This window comes from Tachypleus tridentatus, chromosome 4, assembly GCF_004210375.1.
Source record: "Tachypleus tridentatus isolate NWPU-2018 chromosome 4, ASM421037v1, whole genome shotgun sequence".
NCBI lineage: Eukaryota > Metazoa > Arthropoda > Merostomata > Xiphosura > Limulidae > Tachypleus > Tachypleus tridentatus.
In genome coordinates this window covers 14586292-14594807 of record NC_134828.1, presented here as the reverse complement: position 1 = coordinate 14594807, position 8516 = coordinate 14586292, and the positions used below count along the sequence as shown (strand labels likewise).

Here is an 8516-nt window from a genome sequence, read left to right as displayed (position 1 = left end):
AATATAGTTAAATGTGACGTCACTAATTTTGCTTATAGAGAGCTGAAAACTGATCATTTTGTTGTGATTTTCAGGTTCATGGGGTATGTGTTCACGAGGCCCAGCTGCACGCCCTTACTGAGGTAATGTACGGTTTTCCTGTGTGTGTTTTAAAATTATCTGTAATGTCTTAGTTTTTCATACATTGAAAACAACAACAACAGTAAGATAGGAGATATTCTTTCACCCCTTCCAAACGTACTTCCATTGGCTGTTTGTTTGTTAAAATTGCGGACGTTCGTTCGAATATCAACCACTATTGTAAAACACAAAATGGCTCACCTCTGTGTTGATTTGGTACAAGTATGTTTGATTGACTGTAATTGTGTAGAGTATAGGTGGAGCTGTTATGCTAGAGCACGTGATTTTAAACTGAGGAAGAATCTACCATTAATTACATGTATTTATGTGTTGATATTTATCTTTCACTTTCTTGACTTGTAGCTCAACCTGAAAGCCATAACTCAAATTCAACAGTAATTATGTTATTTAGATAATTTTGTTTCTCTAGAAATACCGGTGTGTTGATCCGCTTGTACAACCTAAATGGTACTACTTTTCTTAGGTTATTAATGTGTTATTACTCTTGTACGACATAATGGTGGTACTATTCTTAGGATATTAATGTGTTATTACTCTTGTACGACCTAAATGACACTACTTTTCTAGGATATTAATGTGTTATTACTCTTGTACGACCTAAATGGTGCTACTTTTCTCTCAGGATATTAATGTGTTATTACTCTTGTACGACCTAAATGGTGCTACTTTTCTCAGGATATTAATGTGTTATTACTCTTGTACGACCTAAATGGTGGTACTTTTCTTAGGATATTAATGTTATTACTCCTTGTACGACCTAAATGGTACTACTTTTCGTAGGATATTAATGTGTTATTACTCTTGTACGACCTAAATGACACTACTTTTCTCAGGATATTAATGTGTTATTACTCTTGTATGACCTAAATGGTACTACTTTTCTTAGGATATTAATGTGTTATTACTCTTGTACGACCTAAATGGTACTACTTTTCTTAGGATATTAATGTGTTATTACTCTTGTACGACCTAAATGGTACTACTTTTCTTAGGATATTAATGTGTTATTACTCTTGTACGACCTAAATGGTGCTACTTTTCTCAGGATATTAATGTGTTATTACTCTTGTACGACCTAAATGGTGCTACTTTTCTCAGGATATTAATGTGTTATTACTCTTCATAAGACAAAATTATTAAAATTATTACATTTTGAAACGCTACATCTTTAATGTAGGCTTTTAGAAATTTTCACTATAGTAATATTGTGGTTGTAATACTATGTTTGTCATATCCATTTCCGACGATGCGTTTTGCTTAATCCAGAGCTCATCAGGCCAGCTTTTATACAACAAACATAGTACTGGTCAGAACGATAGATGTGTAAGCCATTTGCAGTACAGTTACAGTTGTTATGGTGGGTACACCTTTTACAAGCTGGCAAAGAATGATTGTAATTAATTGTTTGTCGTGATACAGTATAATAATGTTATATGGTGTGGTCGAAACAGAGTATATAATACACTCATTCTTGAAAATCTCTAAGAGACATCATACAGAATGTATTGTTTGAAAATGTAATATGTTTAATGCTAATATTTCATGATAAGAATAAATGTATTACTGCTGGTAGGCTCGAGAGATGGTGGTGGTTCCCAAGGAGTCTTTGTGTGTAGATCTTGTTCATAGTTTCCATGGAGAGAGAGAGATCTATTGACCGTATTAAACTACGTAATGTTTATTGTTTCCATGGAGAAAGATATATATTAATCTTACTAGACTAAACACATGTTGTTTATTGTTTCTATGGATAGATACATCTATTGACCTTACTAAAGTAGGTCATGTTGTTTATTGTTTCCATGGATAGATATGTAAAATGTTGACCTTACTAGAGTAGGTCAGTGTTATTTATTGTTTCCATGGAGAGATAGATCTATTGACCTTTACTAGAGCAAGTCATTTATTGTTTCCATGGAGAAATATATCTTGACCTTACTAGAGTAGGTCATGTTATTTATTATTTCCATGGAGAGATACATGTATTGACCTTACTAGAGTAGGTCATGTTATTTATTGTTTCCATGGAGAGATATATCTATTGACCTTACTAAAGTAGGTCATGTTATTTATTATTTCCATGGAGAGATACATGTATTGACCTTACTAGAGTAGGTCATGTTGTTTATTTTTTCCACGGAGAGAGATATATCTATTGACCTTACTAAAGTAGGTCATGTTATTTATTATTTCCACGGAGAGATACATGACCTGACCTTACTAGAGTAGGTCATGTTGTTTATTTTTTCCACGGAGAGAGATATATCTATTGACCTTACTAAAGTAGGTCATGTTATTTATTATTTCCATGGAGAGATACATGTATTGACCTTACTAGAGTAGGTCATGTTATTTATTTTTCCATGGAGAGATATATCTATTGACCTTACTAAAGTAGGTCATGTTATTTATTTTTCCACGGAGAGATACATGTATTGACCTTACTAGAGTAGGTCATGTTGTTTATTGTTTCCATGGAGAGATATATATCTATTGACCTTACTAAAGTAGGTCATGTTATTTATTTTTTCCACGGAGAGATACATGTATTGACCTTACTAGAGTAGGTCATGTTGTTTATTGTTTCCATGGATAGATATGTATCTGTTGACCTTACTAGAGTAGGTCATGTTATTTATTGTTTCCATGGAGAGATAGATCTATTGACCTTACTAGAGCAAGTCATTTATTGTTTCCATGGAGAAATATATCTATTGACCTTACTAGAGTAGGTCATGTTATTTATTGTTTCCATGGAGAGATAGATCTATTGACCTTACTAGAGCAAGTCATTTATTGTTTCCATGGAGAAATATATCTATTGACCTTACTAGAGTAGGTCATGTTATTTATTATTTCCATGGAGAGATACATGTATTGACCTTACTAGAGTAGGTCATGTTATTTATTGTTTCCATGGAGAGATATATCTATTGACCTTACTATAGTAGGTCATGTTATTTATTATTTCCATGGAGATACATGTATTGACCTTACTAGAGTAGGTCATGTTGTTTATTTTTCCACGGAGAGATATATCTATTGACCTTACTAAAGTAGGTCATGTTGTTTATTATTTCCACGGAGAGATACATGTATTGACCTTACTAGAGTAGGTCATGTTGTTTATTGTTTCCACCGAGAGAGATATATCTATTGACCTTACTAAAGTAGGTCATGTTATTTATTATTTCCACGGAGAGAGATATATCTATTGACCTTACTAGAGTAGGTCATGTTATTTATTGTTTCCATGGAGAGATATATCTATTGACCTTACTAGAGTAGGTCATGTTGTTTATTGTTTCCATGGAGAGATATATCTATTGACCTTACTAGAGTAGGTCATGTTGTTTATTATTTCCACGGAGAGATATATCTATTGACCTTACTAAAGTAGGTCATGTTATTTATTATTTCCATGTATATGTATTGACCTTACTAGAGTAGGTCATGTTATTTATTATTTCCACCGAGAGAGATATATCATTGACCTTACTAAAGTAGGTCATGTTGTTTATTATTTCCACGGAGAGATACATGTATTGACCTTACTAGAGTAGGTCATGTTATTTATTGTTTCCACGGAGAGAGATACATGTATTGACCTTACTAGAGTAGGTCATGTTATTTATTGTTTCCACGGAGAGAGATACATGTATTGACCTTACTAGAGTAGGTCATGTTATTTATTATTTCCACGGAGAGAGATATCCATTGACCTTACCCATACTTTTGAAAGGTAGACTGGATAATGCTACTGCCCTGTGAGAGTCAGAATATTGAAATTTGTTTGCATAACGTGTGGTTATATTTTACATAATGATTGAAGTGCCATTTCGAACGTATACATATGTTACTGAATAGAATCCTTTTTTTTATAACCTTTCTTGGGCGCCTGTTTACCGTGTCGGATTATGATCAATGTGATTAAGGTTAGCCTGAAGTTATAGAAATCTCGCGTCTTGTTACATCTCTGTTCCAACACAGAATCACTCTGGATTCCTTTTTTGTTAACATTTCAAGGTTGGGTAATCTTGGAGCAGGTTAACGCACGCTTCTGTTTATAACCAAGCTATCATCATTGTTATAGCTGGTGTTGCAGTCAGCAATGTGTTGTTGTTTTCTTCAGGCGTTTGATAGTTAATAGACCGTTTCCTTGAAAACTATTTAATTATTTGCAGATTAATGAAAAACACATTATAAAGCAAAAAGTGGAAGCAAAAACAGTAACATTGTGAACTGCTGAAGTTGTTATTATAATTATCAGCGATACGCTGACAGTAATTTCATGAACTAACGTCATTGAACAAATGTGCCGACTGGAGCTTATAATTTGATATTCACGGATATGAACATAAAAGAGCAAACAAAAACTTCAGTTTTGAGTCTAGTCCAAGGCCCACGCGTCTTGTTTTACGGCTAGGTTTAAGAAACCTACACGTACTTGACTAAATATAACGATCTGAAGAAGTCGCCATTGTTGTTTCTTATTGTCTACAAAATTCAGTATAGAAATTCATGAAACAACATTGTGTTTCATTATTGTATTTTTATACAATCTAATAGAAGTTCGAAACAGTAATTGTAGCTCATTATTGTATCTTTATACAATCCAGTACAAGCGCATGAAACAGTAATTGTAGTTCATTATTGTATCTTTACAATGTTTGTTGTTGTTTATTTCTTCACAAGTATATGTGCCATGCGAATGACAATTCTAAAATCGTTTTCTGTTAAAGTTCTCACTTATAATTCGATGTGAAAGTGATTTTCAGGTAGTAAACACGTGACAGTAGTAATTGCATTAGGAGACATCTTTTAGTATGCTGGCTGGTTGAAGAGAATTGCGGGTGTATAAGTGGCCAAGAACCTGACTTGATGTTTGATATTTTACTTGTTGCCATATCGTTCATCATCAGTCACACCTTCGTGTGATGGCGTGAGATTTTCTTAGTATTATATGTCATGTTTGCATGTGAAGAACTGCTTATCTGAGTGGTGCTGTGGTTATCACTTGGATTAGAGTTCCACGGAGGAAATAGACTTCTGTTCTTGGAACATTCACCGACATTTTTACACGCACTTTGATTGTTGTTACCCACAGTTCTTTGCTTGTTTTTCTGCCATTATTATTCCATGATTTTTTTAAGGTTGTATCATAGTCTCTAAGATGATTATCCATAGTCCTTACAACAGTCCTATTTGTTATGGGGAGAAATTCACTATAAACACTTTTATTTATTTAAAGCCCAGAGATATAAATTTTGAGTGGATTGTTTTTTGTTTGACTTAATAACAACCCGACCACTAATGTGGTCATCATCAGGTAATAGGGTTTATGGTGGGAAATACTACGCGAGAATTTTATTCCAGTTTAGAAAACGTGCAGGGCGACACCTGTGTTTTGATTTAAATGAGAGTTTGGTTCATTTATAATTAATGCTTCATTTATTTTTCTTCTATTAAAGTTGTTTTCATTGTATAATATTTAAAAGTTGTTGATGTTACTTGTATGTTGATTTGTTGTGCTGTGTTCGTAAGTATGTGATAGTGGATTGTTATGTTCTCTAGTCCTTATGTTCAGGTTACGTCCTGTTCCGCTTAAGTAAGTGTTATCACATCGATATATGTAGATACTGCTGTCGTCGATATTGTCAGAATAAACCTTCTTAAGATGAAATTTAATTTTAGTGTTCGGTTTTTGAATACAAGTAACTTTACTGTTTGTATTATGTGTGTTTCGAAATGTTTATGATGTTTCTGGTTATACAGCTGTGATGTGGTAAGATACCTATTAGTGTGTCCGAATTTCTGTATCTTGTATCCTTTATGGAGTTTATGTCGTTTTCTGTTTCTTTGTTTCTGTTATTAAGTTTGTTTCATATACTTGGTTAAGGTGCTGGTGACAGTGTGTTTAGGGAAGTGACATTTGTTAATTAATATGTCAGATATTGATTCTAGTTTATGTTGCGGATTATTACATATTCTTGTAAACACGTGATAACATCTTGATATTTTGTTGAAGGGGCGTGGTCTCACATTATACAGTTGTATCATTATCAGGTTTGTGAAAGATTTTCATGTTAAAATTGTGGGAGTTTCTTTCTATTGTCATGTTCATGTAATTTAAAACCTCGTTTTTTATGAGTGAATTTAGTGTTAGAAGGAACTTTGTCTTCCATTTCACAAAATACGTCGTTGACGTATCTGAACCAGTGTGTAGAGCTGTGTTATAATAGCCGGACTACTTTGTAGATGAACAGTTCACATAATCCAGATGATAGAGGGCTGCTTAGGCAGTCTATTTGTACACAAGTTTTAGCGTTACAGGTGAAATTTATTTTTAGTGCAAAGTGGAACAAGTCTTTCAGAATTCCTCTTGAGAAGGATTTCTGTACGCGGTGAGGGGACCTCCCAGTCAAGGTTTTGTGTTTTTGGTTTACCTCCTTTGGGATGAGAACACCCACCCACATGTTTGCTGCGCGTAACGATATGAAGGAGAGGAGATGATCCTGGTGATTTAAGAGGTGTGTGGGGTGCTGCAACACCCCACTTTGGCCTTTAATTTCTGTAGACGGTGGCTCCTCAGGGTGCATCCTGTTTAGCTAGGATTAACTGACTACCAGCGTTGGGCGTTCTCAACAGGCGTTTTGGATGTTATATATGATTCTGGTGTAGTGGTCACGAAGCCCTAGCGTTGCTGCATTGTCCTTGTTTGGCAGTGCAGTGCGTCCTCTCGTTGGACTCCGTGGTAGGTGGGTCCGGTGGGCACAGAATCATTATTTATTATGGATTCCCCAATTTTCCAAAAAATAAAATACAAAAAATAGCTTATAGGTAAACGACCATGCATAGATGACTCTGTTACACAATTACCATCAAAGTCAGATCCTATACCTCGTTTTTTAAATTCTTCGTTTTTTATATGACACGTTGTTAGGGCAAATGTCTTCCTTTTTCATTGAGAAGGGATAGTGAGGCTTGTTGGCTCTCCCAAATCAGTCAGAAAGTTGTACTCTAGAGATATCTACACCTACACTTAGTGAATTACTTCTGATGTCGAAAATCATTGGGTATATATATAAGGCCACTCCACATGCTACTTTGAATTCCTCCCGAAGAGTGATCGTTGAGAAAGATTTAAAAACCCTCATCGAGTCAGAGGTTCTCGCTGGTTTCTCCAACCAAAACGTTTCTGCTGTATGCGGTATCTTTACTAGCAAGGATTGAATTATGTTTTTGACAGAAGTCTTAATTTTGACTTTCACATCGCCAAGTCCATCTTCTTCTGTCAAGGAAGTTAATCTGAACTGTAGAGGCCAGCCATGCATTTATAAACCTCTCAGATGTTTCCAGTGTCATCAGTTTTGAACACTCAAAGGCATCTTGTCGTGTTTCTTTGACGCATACTCGTTGTGGTGACAAAGATCATGCCCCCTACTAGTATCAACTGAACCATCACTGCGTCATTTGTGGTGGTTGCCACCACTCTTACAATCGACTTTGCTATAAGTGGGTGAAGAGTAAAAGGTACAAGATTTACATACTGACCATAACGTTTTATTCTCCAATGTTCGGAAGTTATTGTTCCCACCTACACCTCAGATATATGCTGCTGCACCACGTTCCACTACTATAATGGGAGTGCAGACAGATTTTTCTCTACTTCCAACAGAGTTATTCTGAAACCTTGTGAAGAGTATTTTGCTGTTTATAGATAAACGAGTTGGCAAGACCACATCTAATCCAATTTCTGCCCCATCATTCCTTCCAGTGACTGCCCAGGTCAACTTCCTTTGTCCTTGGCTTCTGGTATCTGTTCGGGTCCATCTTCTTTGGCCTCGAGATGCATAATGATTATTCGATAACGCCTCCAGTCGCAGGGATCTACGTTTAATGACAGAAATCTGCCCACTTGATCCAGGGCAGGATTCATTGAAGTCAACAGATTACTTCTAATAAAGAAAGTCAGTGTAGTCGTAAATAGAAGGGTTCTCCGACCAATTCTCCTCCAACCAATTAAAAATGGTTACATTAATGCAGTGAAACTGTCGAGTTTTCCATTCTAATCTGGATGGCATTAAAACCTTGATCAATTTCTGTCATCCTGTGTGTCTTTCCTTACAGGAAACATTCCTGAAACCTGCTGATACAGTCACTTTTTTGCAGTTTTCTTTATATTAGAATTATAGGTTGTGTAATGGACGAGTGCATGGAGGGGCTGGCACTGCTGGTCGACCTGAATGTGTCCACCTTGTTTCTGCTATCGATGCTCCATTGGAGATCATAACGTTTGTGTTTTCTTAGGTTGTACCATCAGTGTTTCTTCTGTTTACCTGTATCGTGTGGAGACGTACGATCAGTCAGACCTC

The 8516-nt window shown here is 35.6% G+C and overlaps 1 protein-coding gene across 1 annotated transcript in view; it reads left to right on the top strand.

Annotated features, from left to right (window-relative positions):
- Nucleotides 1-76: 76 nt before the first annotated feature.
- Nucleotides 77-8516, top strand: part of LOC143248603 (uncharacterized) — a 47764-nt gene continuing 39324 nt past the window's right edge. The window contains exon 1 of the mRNA XM_076497099.1: nucleotides 77-122. The gene's annotated coding sequence lies outside the window, so the exon portion shown is untranslated. The remainder of the gene's footprint in view (nucleotides 123-8516) is intronic.